We start from the raw sequence: 13,294 nt of genomic DNA on the forward strand, positions 1-13,294 counted from the left end.
GGTCCTGCAAAAGGCCTTTGTGATGTCACTGCCACACCACTCCCTTGCTGTGCTAATGTCCTGCCCCTGGCCAGGCACTTTGGAGGTTTGAGCTACTCCCTGTGGTCACCCCACTCAAGGAGCGTTCGTTCTAGGAAGCAAGCCGGCTAGACAGGAAAACATCAGACGCTGCTCCCAATGCTACACTCAGTTTTTCAGAAATTAGTCGACTTTATGGCCAGAAGAGACTATTAGAGCATCTAATCTGACCCCCTGCATATCACAGGCCTCCTGTATGACACAATAGTGACACTCTGCCAATTCAAGTTTGCTGGAAAAAGCTCTAGGCTTCTCATCAAAGTGGTTTTATTTTGTCACCAAAACAGGGCAGTTTTGTCGCCAGACGTGGCATTGCAGTGTGTGCACCAGCCACAAGCTGCTGACCGAGGGAGCGTTGTGTGTTTTTCACACACCTGAGCAATATAATTCTGCTGAAATAACTTTGTAGTGGAGACCTGGCCAAAGATTCACACACACAGACAGCTTGCAAGGAAAATGTCACCTGCTCCTCTGCTTTGCAGAATCCAAACACAAGCAAAGCTTGTCAGGCCCAGGTGGAGATGTAAGGAGTCAGGTGTGAGCAGACACTGCATGTTAGTCACAGGCAGGCACCATGGTTTAGGTGGTTAAAGTACCTGTTTTGTAAACAGGAGATGCTGGGTTCAACTCCCAGTGGTGCCTTGTTGAGATGCTTTTAGAGCACCTGGTATTGGCTACTGTCAGAAGACAAAATACAGAGCTAGATGGACCTTTGGTCTAGCCCAGTGTGGTTTTTCTTATGGTTTAAATTACACTCACTGGCACTGATGATAGAGTTACTGAAAGTTTGGGAGTTAAGAGCTGATAGGTCAGTGGTCCAAGCCCCACACGGATGACCCCCTCCTTCTGGGACAGGGACAGGTCTGAGCTCTTGCACCAAATGCTTATTGTGGCTGCCAGAATCTGTGGGCAGCTCATTTAGTTTGCACCCAGGGTTGAGTCCTTGATTCACACAACAAGGATAACAACCTTTTGTTTCTCCTGCCCCAATAACAAGGAGACTGGGAATCCAACACCAGCCACAAGTGATCATTTCGGCAAGCAACCCAACCTACTTCCAACATATTGTAAAATCCACATGCAGACTCATACACGAAACCTTGCAAGAAAATCTTCCTGAGGGGGTCTGAAGCACCTGCTGCTGGAGGGAAGGAGGGAGCTGTGGGTTGGGATTGAGGAGCAGTGTGAGGAGGAGGGGCCTGTGGGTTGGGATTGAGGGGCACTGGGAATAGGAGGGGGCTGTGGGTTGGGATTGAGGAGAAGGCTCCAGTTGGGAGTGAGGAGCAGTGAGCCTAGGAGGGACTGAGGGTTGGGTCTGAGGGGCACTGGGAGTAGAGGGGACATGGGTTTGGGCTGAAGAGCATCTTCATTTGGGGATGCAGCAGGACAGGGGAAGGCAGCAGGTGATTCTAATTCCTTAGGGATATTCTGTGTTTGTGCGTGCAGGGGAGGAACATGCTCTATGCCCAGAGGCCTTTATTCCTCCAGGCTGCAAGGACAGAGGGGATGTCAGGAAGTTGCTCCTTCAATCCCCCCCACACAAAGGCCCTTCTTAGGAAAGGAAAATCCTGAAGAGAGAGAGTAACACCAAAGAAGACTCCAGAAAGTCAGACTGTTCCAACCACAGTGACAAGTTTATTACCTGACCAGGGACTTGAACCCTGGACCCTCAGATTAAAAGTCTGATGCTCTGCCAACTGAGCTAGCCAGGCTCACATAGGAAAAGTGCAGGTTGGTGCAGAGGTGAAGCTAGTCAAGAAAAAGCGAGATGGCCACAATAGGGGAAACCTGCTGCTCTCTCTCTCTCTTCCCAGCCCTGGCCTGGCCTGGTATTAGTGCAGGTTAAAAAGATGGGAAAATATTGGCATCTATCAGACTTTCATAGCTGTACAAGACTCAGGCACAATACAGAGGTGCCCATCTGCAAGTGCCAAATGGTTGGATTGGCTAATGCAGCCTGTAGACGTCCAGGGCACACTGGGATATCGAGCCAAGTGTCCATCACCATCATCATTTCGAAGGGATAATGATAATGATGGGAAGGTTCACAACTGACTCAGCAGTTGCATACAAAGGTGCACGTTTGGCAGTTACATTGGGAAATTCTGGCTCCTTCTCAGGCTCAGGTTGGCCACCCCGGTCTAGATGTAGAAGTTACAACATTTAAACTTGAAAGAGGGGCCAATTTCCCCATCATTTCATACCTTTACATCCAAACACGATGACTTTCTGAATGAATCCTCCTCGTTCAGCCAGAAGATCTTGGGGTGGTTGTAGGAGTCACTGGATAAAGTTCTCTGGATTCTGTTCTGAATCAGGTCAAAGCAGAGGTATCTAATCTGGCTGTAAAATCTATATATCAACACCAAATATGGTGTGAAATTAATCCTCAGAAACGGCTGTTCCCCACCCAGACCCCAGCAAGAGGCTCTCCAAGGAAGGGGGCTGTTGAGGAAGGAAAGAAGAAAGATGTTCTCTCCCTGGAGGGACTGGGCTCTGCGCTTTGGACAGAAAGGAGGGGAAGCAAATGGTCACACGATGGCAGCAGAACCTAAGAAATGAAACACAATAGGCTTCTGAGCACATTGCTTCTGAACAGTGAATGAACCTGACTCCCGTATCATGAAAAGCCCAAAAGCCGTTTCTTTCTATGCCCAGGAGAAAAGAGTTACAATCATTCCTGCCCGTTTACTTTTGAATTATTTTACATTATAAAGAAAATTGTAACAAAATTAGTCTGAACTTGAGCTGACTGTTATTAAAAGCTGGTTCCCCAATTCAGTTCCAACTGCTTTACTAGAAACACCCCCAGGTCCCTGCTCACCCCAGGAATAGGAAAAAGAGAAACCCCCACTGGGCACTGCCCTTGGCTCCAGCCTGCTGTCCTGGGGTGCGGGTGGGGACTGATTGTTTCCTGTTGAGGAGGGAGCCAGTAGAGGCCTCTGGTGCTCTGCTCCTAGCATCTGCCTGGTCCAGGCTGTCCTCTGCCTCAGCTGCTGCTCCCGGCCTGCTCTAGAGTCAAACACGCAGGGCCCCCAGGGGAACAGAGGCTGGGACAGGGCAGCAGCCTGGGCTGGGCAGATGCTGGGAGTTCTCGTTCCCTGAGAACTGGCCTGGCTCCCTTCTCAACAGCAAACAAATCAATTCCACGTCCCCTCCCCAGAAAAACAAGCCTGGAGCCAAGCGCAGCAGGGGACGATTCCCTCCAGTTCCCACCAAGGCAGGAGAGAAGCCAGGGTGTTTCTAGCAGACCTTATGGAACTGACATGGGGAAACCAGCCTTTAATAACAGGCAGTTCCAGTTTAAGCTCAGTGTTTTTAACAATTTTTACAACATTAAATAACCCTTCAATCATAGTGTCACCATCCATAAAATTGCTTCAGCCTTATAGGTTCCCAAGTACAAAACTAAACATCTCTTCAAACACAAGGGAGTGGAGATCAGTCAGTGTTCAGAGTCATCCCACATAAAAGAACCATGTTGTGGTACATACTGGCCCCATCATGTGGCCATCGTCTTTCCCTCCTCTCTGTTAAAAGTTTTAGTATTTTGCACAGAAACTTTCTTCCCTCAGGAGAGACTTGGGAACCAGGGCTGCCAGCCAGACAAACACTTTTAAGAGGAGGCGTAACTTGTCAAAAAATGATCTCCCCTCTTCAGTTCAGTGACACCTTGAAATGTTACTTGTCCCGGCAGAGCTGGAGGATTGAAAGCAGCTACATCAAACCCCTGTGTAGCTCGCAGGAATGAACATAAACACTCCCTTGTATCTGAAGAGATATTTAGTTTTACCCTTGGTAAACTATAAGACTAAAGGGAAAGGCAGTGGTGCCAAATATATAGAGTGAAACATGAAACAATCGTCATAGTTATGCCCATAGTGACTGCAAAATCTTTCTATATACTTCTTATTATTTTCTCTGGTGTTTAGACATTGACTAGACCTTGACCAAGAAATTTGGCTCTTGATAAAATAATCAACTACCCCTTTTTAATGCAATGGACTAGAAATTGACTGGGGTCTTTCCACGCAGGTTCTAATCCTGCCAGCTACAGACGCATTAGTATATTGTCATTACTGTTGTCTTAGTGCCTGAGCATCTACAGAGCCAAACTGGAGCCAGATCTGGTCTTGCTCTGAGGCTGGCTACACTTAAAATGCTGCTATAGCACTGTGGAGAAGACCATTGCTACAGTGAGGGGAGGGGTTTTCCATCCCTATAATAGCTACATTCACAGAACAATCTTTCCTTTCATTTAGCACTATCTAACCATGGCTTAGGTCAGCTTAATTATACTGGTTCTGGGGTTTTTCACACCCTGAAAGACGTACTTGTTAGAGAGTTTATCCCAACACTCTCCCATTCCCTGGTCCTTCTCGCATGACCAGAGAGCAGCAATGCACAAAGTTCAAAGGTGCAAACAATTCAATGTTTATTGGGGAAAACTTCCAGCAAGCAATGATTCCAATTTCCTTCCTCAGTGTCCCCCTTCCCAGCTCTGACACCACAGAGCCTTGCCTGTGTCCCTGTTCCCCTTCCCTGTTCCTATTCCCCCCCTTAGCAAAACATAATTCCAGTTCCCCATCTGACTGACTGCAGACTATATAGTAAAACTGGAGTTCTGCTTAGCTATACCCTAACCAATCATTTTACTGAAATGTAACTAACCAATCCTAACATACTGTAACATGATTATCTAACCAATTATACCCCACCACCTTAATTGGTTTACACTCAACAAATTAATTGTACAGCAGACAGAAAGAATCACAGCACCAGACAGAGATTATACAGACAAGCAATAAGAAAGTAGGGACTACAGTGATAGAACAACACAGAAATGAGGATTTCACACCCCAGCTATTGATCAGGGAGTTGTTCCCAGACAGGATGCTATCATGGTAGAGGTTGTGGGTGCTGGTTGCTTAACTGTCTGGCCCCCAGGGCAGGATTTTGAGGTTCACCATTACTTTCTCAGAATGCCAGCACCCATCTTTTGTTCACTTAAAATGTGAGCAGGGCCATTACAACATCACAGAACTCATGGAGCTCCAGGAAACGTGTAACTTTAGGTCCAGATGAGTGTGTGCTGTAGAAGGTCTCTAGGAGTTGAAAGAGATGTGCCATCTCAACCGCCCTAAAGAGTTCATCAACTATTAATGAAAACTAGGGTTGATAAGTCACATTCTTTGTAGTATCAGGATGGTGGACTGGTCTAAAGTGCTAGTTATAAGACTCTTTTTATCCAGTCCCTTGGGTGTTCTGGTCTCTGCATGGAGACGTGGTTTCAAATCCCACTCCTGACATTACCATTAATTCTATCCGGAGAAAATGGCCTCACTTCAATCTCCTTTGGAACAATAGAACCCCATTTGCTTAGCTTTGCTATTCCAGTAGTTGTGAGAGACGCTCCAGACCAGGGGGAAACAGGGCCTGTTCTCTCGACCCATCAATTTTTTGTCTTCCTTCATTCCAAGCCCTTTTCTCAGATACGTCCGTATTTCCCACACTTTCATGAAACTTTCAGGTCATCATTTAATTGCCACACAACTGTACTTATGAAGTGAAGTGAAACACAACATTTTTTGGATATTCCTGCAGAAGAGTTTTGTTTTCTAATCTGGAATTGAACAGGGGCTGCCCGAGGGGAACAATGCTGCTCCCTTTTCTTGACTCATCCACAAAACATAAGTTCATGGTGCCCTTTGTTTCCCTGTTCTTCAAACACCTGTCAGGGGTGGCCTAGGGAGACTTGGCCCTGATTCTCGGGGTCCCTCCCTGCCCTACCTTTCTATAGGATTCTATTGTGTGGGTTTGTGCTGTGTCGTTGTTCCACGCTGAGCTGTTTTGCACAGTGTCACTTTGCACTCTGACGCATTGTTCCGTGTTGTATGGTTTTTGCACTGCCTTGTGTTGAATCGGTTTGAGCTGCGCTCTTTTGCAGTGCGTCATTTTGCCCCATGGGGAGTTCATTTGCATGGTGCTGAATTGTCGGGCTTTGCACTCCTACGTGTTGTCACTTTGTGCTGTGGAATGTCAGTTCAGGCTGAATTGTTAGATGTTAGATTGGGGTGTTTCCACTTTTGTTGTTGTTTATATTATATTGCGATGGCATCGAATTATAGAGCTGTACAGCTGCAAAGGCCCTGGAAAGGTCATGAAATCCAGCCCTCACTGCTGAGGCAGGGCCAAGCAGAGACGATGCGTCAGGGCCATGTGAGGTCAAGTGCCCACAGCAGCTGGCCCAGGCAGGGAGCAGAAGGAGGGAACCAGAGCCAGAGCAGGTTGTCTATGGGACCAAGTATATGTAGAGTATCCTTGACAGAGGTTTGTTCAACCTGTTCTTAAAAACCTCCGAAGACAGAGACTCCACAGACACCCTTGGGAGCCTATACCGGAGCTTAACTACACTCAGAGTTAGAAAGCTGTTCCCAACATCTAACGTGAATCTCCCTGGATGCAGATTAAGCCCATTACTTCTTGTCCTACCGTCAGTGGACGTGGAGAACAATGGATCATCGTCCTATTTATAAAGACCAAACTTTTCTCTCTGCAGTCATCTGTTAAATGGTTATTATCCCCTCTTCTTGCCTGGGGTAGAATGGAAGAGGAGAAATTCCTCTCTTAACGGAGGGTGCAAATGTCAGTTTGGTCTCTCCTCATGTTTTACTGAAGCTAAGAGAGAGGAGGAAACATAACCTGCCGAAGAGCATGGAGAGTTTGTTTCATTTTGGTCTGTCACTATTAGCAGAAGAGTGACACCTAAGGGCTGTTGCTACCACCCACCATGGGGCTTGGATTTATGATGGTGGGATTAAGAGCATCATGCTCTACCAACTGAGCTAGCTAGATTTAAAGTCAGTCAACTGCCCAATCGCAGTGTAGAAGGAGCCTGAGGGTGTTTATTTGTGAGCTGAGGTTCCCTGTCTGACATTTGCCTTTTTTCCTGGTTTGTTATGTCTCCAGCGAGCAAACCGGAGCTGTCACAAGGCTGTCACAAAGCTGTCACAAGGCTGGTTAGATGCTGCTTTCTAGACCAGAGAGCTGGGGTTGATTTAGCATGCTGCCACCATCAGCTGGTCAGAGTAACCAGGGTGGGAGGGTGGAATTTAGGATTCTCCCACCAAGGGGAGGTGCTGTTGGACTCATCTAGTGGGGGAGAGTCTGAGTTCCCCACATGCCACACTCACATTTTCACAGGGAGTCAGGCCCCCTAGGGAAAAACTCAAAAGAAGCCCAGGCCCAGGAGTGTCAGAGAAGGGAATCACTGTTTGCCTTAAGAGGTGGGTTCGGGAAACCTGCAGGTCCTTAGATCCCTCCAGCGCCTGATAGAACCATTTGTGGGGAAGGTCTGGGGAAGCTGAGGAGGACAAGGAGATGGGAAAAGGTCTGGCAGCTGTTGTGCAATCCCCATGCTCCCAGCAAAAGGGTCCGGGGGGCTCAGTGCTCAGAACTCACAAGATGGCAAAGCTCAGAGCCCGGTTACACGGAGTCAGAATGTGATCATCTCACACCCAGGGGGAGCAACACCCCTGCCTTGGTCTCTGTGCCAGAGCTCCTATCAGCTCCGTGTCCTTCCTGCAAGATTCGGCTGCTGAGAGGGTTGCGATGGGGTAAATGAAGGCAGAGGAGGATTGTTCCTGATGGGTTTTTTTTGTGTGTCTCTGTGATCCTGCTGGAGGAAGCATGATTTGAGTTTGTTTCAGTGACTTGGGTTGGTCTCAGGTTGTGACCCTGAGTACAGGGGTTCTCTGCTCTTAGCCCCTCAGGGAGTGGACAGTGGAACAGTTTCAGAAAGTGGCTAGAAAATAGCCTAAGAAAGTGTAGTATAAGTGAGAAGAAAAGCCATATTGTCATCTCCCTGGTGGTCTAGTGGTTAGGATTTTGCACTCTCACTGCCAAGGCCTGGGTTCAATTCCCAGTCAGGGAAAAATGACTTTAAACCAGAAAAGCTTCACTCGCAATGTAAACAAATCCATGTTATTTTCCTGATTCCCCCATCTTCCCAGTGTCTCCATGGCAGGGCTGGCTCCAGGCACCAGCGCAGCAAGCAGGTCCCTGGGGCAGTCAATGGAAAGGGGAGGCTTCAGCGGCAGTTCGGCCCTCTCAGTCCCTCTCAGATGGAAGGACTTGCCACCAAAAGCGGCAGAGGTAGAGCTGCCATTGATTGCAGCTTTTTAATTTTTTTTTCCGCTTGGGGTGCCAAAAACACTGGAACTGGCCCTGCTCCATGAAAGACAATTTGTTAAATCCCAGATGTATGGAGTTCTATCAGTTCTCAGCCTGAGTCCTTAGGTCTTAATCCTGAGGATATTGTCCCACCATGGGGCCATTTCCCGCCTCTCTTTCCTAGGGAAGCACAATTTTCCTTGCACAGACACAGGAACAGCAAGATCTTTCTCTGTCCCTTGTGCAAAGCAGGAGGCCAAATTCCATGGAAACAATGGACAAGCAGGGGGCCCTGGGCACATCCAGCCCTGGCCGTGAGATGTTCCCTCTCCTCTTTCTTTATGCCCCTGTTGTTATTTCATGGATTGTCTGGGATGGGGGAAAAGCTGAGTTCACTCCAGGTGGAGGGGGAAGAACCCTGAAAATCTCAGGACCCAACCCCTGCTACCAGGATCACCGAGGTGCTGGGAATCTGCATGGGAAAGGGACTGTATGAATTGTCAAGGTGGGGAATGAATAACAATTTACAACTAGATCCACCTCATTAACCACTGACACAGGCTAATCCTGCCACCAATAGAAGAGAATCTGGGAGTGATTCTTTGCTGCTCAGCCATGGAAACAATGACCCAATTGCACCGCAGTGAATGTGCTGGGGAAAGCTGGAGTTTACAGGCAGGTGGAAAGAGCAGATCCTAGAAACACCTGGAGCTCCCCACAGCACTTCTGCCACCAGGGTCAGGTGTTGAGAGACTCACAGCACCCCTCCCCTCCCATTACCTTCCAACAGGGGGTGGCAGCACCCCCCACCCAATGCCGGGGAGAGGCCTGAGTGTATCTCTGCACCCTGAGTCCAGGGCACCCTCTCTCTCTGCCCCACACATCGAATCTGGCCCTGCTGCAAAGTGACCCTAAGAACCAGCAATCTCCAGGACAGCAGGTTTGCCCTCAGAGCAGGGAATGTGTCCCCCATGCTGCTTTTAGGCCACTGGATGCTCTGGAAACAAGAGGGCTCTGAGTGTAACCCAGGAGTCAGCAACCTTTCAGAAGTGCTGTGCCGAGTCTTCATTTATTCACTGTAATTCAAGGTTCCGCATGCCAGTAATAAATTTTAATGTTTTTAGAAGGTCTCTTTCTATAAGTCTATAATATATAACCAACTATTGTTGTATGTAAAGTAAATAAGGTTTTTTAAAATGTTTAAGAAGCTTAATTTAAAATTAAATTAAAATGCAGAGCCCCCAAGACTGGTGGCCAGGACCTGGGCATTGTGAGTGCCACTGAAAATCAGCTTGTGTGCCACCTTCGGCGCACGTGCCATAGGTTGCCTACCCATGGTGTAACCCACAGCAAGCAAAGACTATCTGGGGATGTAGCTCAGTGGTAGAGTACATGCTTTGCATGTATGAGGTCCTGGGTTCAATCCCCAGTGTCTCCAGGTTGATTTTTTCACCCTGCTGCTTTGCTCATGCCCAGAGGGGATGTGGCCCAGCAATCTCCCTGCAGGAGTTTCAATCCTGCTCAGTGAGGGGCAAGTGCCAATTGCATGGAAGGTCAGGGGGGGTTTCCTGCTCCTAAGTCACCTCAGTACATGTAAGATTCCCACCCGCTGTGCTGCTTGGGACAAGGGTAGATGAGAAGGGCGAATCCTCCAGCACTGGAGGAAAAGGTCCCATCTGCACAGACTGAGAGGCCAGGAAACAGAGGGGCAGTCAGTGCTCAGAGAGGAGGGAGGTCAGTGATGTACACCCAGCAGGGGACACTGTCTTTTTGAGGCGAGTGCAGCTTGCTTGGGATGGTGCTGACGATGGACAGAAAAAAGGCTGGAGTCAGTGACTGATTAGACCACAGAAGGGGAAGGGGAATGGCAGCCCCACAGAAGGTCCTGGGTGCTCAGATGCCCCAGTTATTGCACCCTGGCCTGTCACAGAGAGAGAAAAGACCCAGCGGGACCCAGCCCCCTACAGTGATCCCATGGACAAGAACCTGGCTGGGAGTGGGGTGAAAGCTCCCTGTGGGCAAAGGGGAGCTGAAATCCCCCAGTGTCCTGGAGTTTAAGCAATGGAAGCTTCAAACCCTGCACGGGTGTGGGCTGAGGTGCATCAGCAGAAGGTTGGGCTGGACGGGGCGGCAGGTTTGTATAATTTTTGGTGGGGCCCAGAATGGGACCAAGTCCTGCCCCACCCCCACCCCCACACAGGGCCAGCTTTAGGCCGATTCTCCTGATTCCCCTGAATCGGGCCCCACCCCTAAGAGGGCCCCATGCCCAAGCCCTGGTACTGCGTACTGGCAAGAGCTGGTGCGCTGTACCAGGGTGGCCCGGCTTCCCCAGGGGGCAATTTAAAGGGCCTGGGGCTCCCAGCAGGGGCTGGGATAGGGCTGGGGTAGGGCTGCGGGGCACTGGGGGCTATTTAAAAAGTCCAGGGTTCCCATTGCTTCTACCGCCCCGGCCCTTTAAATAGCCCCCAGAGCCCTGCAGCTTCCCCAGGGCTCCCTCAGCTATTTACAGGGCCAGGGCAGTGGAAGCAGGGGAGCCCTGGGCCATTTAAATAGCTCCCAAGCCCCGGGCTGCTGCTGCTACCCCGGTGCTGACGGAGGGAGGAGGGGGCACTTACCGTACAGGGTGGGCTGTACCCCCTGTACCTGCACCCCCTGCCCTGCCTCCAGCCCCTCACCCCCTGCCCTGCCTGCACCAGCCCCTGCCACCAGCCAGCCCCACACCCCCTGCCCACAGCCAGCCCCTGCTGCACACCCTGCCTGCACCAGCCCCACACCCCCAGCAGCCAGCCCTGCACCCTGTCTCCAGCCAACCCCTGTCATACCCCCTGCGGCCCTGCCTGAAGCCAGCCAACTCCCCACACCCCCCTGCCCACACCAGCCCTACACCAGCGGCCCTGCACCTCCTGCCCTGCCTGCAGCCAGCCCCGCACCTCCTGCCCTGTCTCCAGCCAACCCCTGCTGCACCCCCCTGCCTGAAGCCAGCCAGTCCCGCACACCCCGTCTCCAGCCAGCCCCGCACCCCTTGCCCTGCCTGCCGCCAGACCCTACCTCCAGTCAGACCCTGCCCTGCCTCCAGACAGCCCCATGTCCACTGGTGCCTGCAGTTCCCAGGGCAGTAACCCTGCACACCTGCTTCAATGAGGGGGGCAGGGAGCAGCTGGAACCCACACATGTGCACACCGTAGGGTGACCAGACAGCAAGTGTGAAAAATCAGGACAGGGGGTGGGGGTTATTAGGATCCTATATAAGAAAAAGTCCCAAAAATTGGGACTGTCCCTATAAAATCAGGACATCTGGTCACACTAGCACAGCCCCAGGGAGTGGCAGGGACCCACACATGTAAAACAGAATTCGTTTCTAGTTCAGGCCCATCTTTTTAAAAAGAACTTTAGGTAGGGTTAACATACACCTGTATTTTCCTGGACATGTCAGGCTTTTTGGTTCTTAAATCACTGTCTGGGAGGAATTTTTAAAATTTAAAAATTTAAAAATTCCTCCTGGGAAAATACGGACGCATGATAACGCTATTGGTACAAAAAATACATACTGTGGCACATTCCTTAAATCAGAACTTTTTATAGGGAACCGGTTCCTAAGGAATGAAAGTCTTTTTTATATATACATATATATATATCCATATAAATTTTTAGTTATCCCTGCCGGGGCCCGGCTGAAAATGACTGCCCAGAGTTCGAGAACTGTCCCTGTTCTCATTGGACAGATGGGGAGAAGCCTGAAGTACAAAGAAGGGACGTGACCTTCCCAAGGGCCTACACAGCAAGGTGGTGGCAGAGCCAGAAAGAGAAGCCAACAGTCCTGACTCCTGTTCTAATGGACCAAAAAAACCCAGAGAAAGGGCTAGAGCCCAGGAATCGAGATGGTGGGGAAATTTCATTGAAACCATTTCTGTCAGAAAATCCCCTTCAGACTAAACCAGTTTGTTTCTCGAAATCAAAACGAGTGGGATGAAAGTTCTTTGCACAAATATTTTGTTGCAAAACAAAAGCATCTCCTGTTTGTCACAGTGTGTTAAATTGTCTCATCGCACACAAAGAGGAGACACTTAGATCTCAAACATTAGATAAGATGCTTCAGTCTGAGCTAAGTAATTGCTGCTCTTAACAATTTCAAAATAAAAAAATACAAATCAAATAGACTATTTCAGCTATTCTATTATGTCATAATCTGCTCTGAGTAAATGTGATAGGACACCGCATATTATACACTACTCCTAGTGACACTCGCCAATGGATCCCCACCCACCATGAGGTAGGTAGGAGCGGATCATTATTATCCCTACATGAAAGAGGGAGAAGCTAAGGCTGAGAAAGGAGAATTGACTTGTCTTAGGTCACACAGCCAGTCACTGGCAGATTTGGGAATAGGACCCAAGAGCCCTGATTTTTAAACTAACCATCGGATCTTGAATTTCAGACACTGAATGACCTGAATAAAGTGCTCTCAGATGAGCTCCAGACCAACAACAGTGCACAATAAATATTCAGCAAGTATTTGAGGAGAATTGCATTGTTAGAGAGAATCATGAACTGCTCAGAGACCATTAATGCAGAGAAGCAGCAAAATTCATCAAACATAGAACTGGTTATGACTTATTTACTTGGTCTTAAAAGAGAACAACAAGGACCTGAGTCTCCTCCCTGTCAATAACCCCCTGCTCAGCCAATCAGGGTAGAGACTGAGGACGGCAGGCTGAGGGCTCTCGCCCAAAGGATGGCCCAGGTCACCGGTGGGGATCACTGCCTGAGCACTATTTCAGCCCAACATTTTTGGGTGGACATCCCACAGTGGGAGCTGCAGAGCACTCACCTGGGACACATACGCACACCCCTCCTGGTGTTGGGAGGGGAACAGGAGAAAGGACAAAAGAAGCAAGAGACAAAGAGAAAGGAGGGAGACGGATGGAGGAAAAGGTGAAACCAAAAGGACAAACCCTAATGACCCCAGTGATTCTAAGGGACAAAATCCCAGGTGCGCAATAAAATTCTGCCTCCTTAAGCTCATGTTTTCCATGCCTAGAATTCA

The 13,294-nt window shown here is 49.2% G+C and overlaps 3 non-coding genes across 3 annotated transcripts; 2 read left to right on the top strand and 1 right to left on the bottom strand.

Annotated features, from left to right (window-relative positions):
- Positions 1–1,717: 1,717 nt before the first annotated feature.
- TRNAK-UUU lies at positions 1,718–1,790 on the bottom strand. Its single transcript has one exon. It is a non-coding gene; the product is annotated as a tRNA-Lys (tRNA).
- A 6,149-nt stretch (positions 1,791–7,939) lies between these two features.
- Positions 7,940–8,011, top strand: TRNAE-CUC. Its single transcript has one exon. It is a non-coding gene; the product is annotated as a tRNA-Glu (tRNA).
- Positions 8,012–9,616: 1,605 nt separating this feature from the next.
- On the top strand, positions 9,617–9,688 carry TRNAA-UGC. The gene has a single exon. It is a non-coding gene; the product is annotated as a tRNA-Ala (tRNA).
- The last annotated feature ends 3,606 nt before the right edge of the window (positions 9,689–13,294 follow it).

This window comes from Mauremys mutica, unplaced genomic scaffold (assembly GCF_020497125.1).
Source record: "Mauremys mutica isolate MM-2020 ecotype Southern unplaced genomic scaffold, ASM2049712v1 Super-Scaffold_100342, whole genome shotgun sequence".
NCBI lineage: Eukaryota > Metazoa > Chordata > Testudines > Geoemydidae > Mauremys > Mauremys mutica.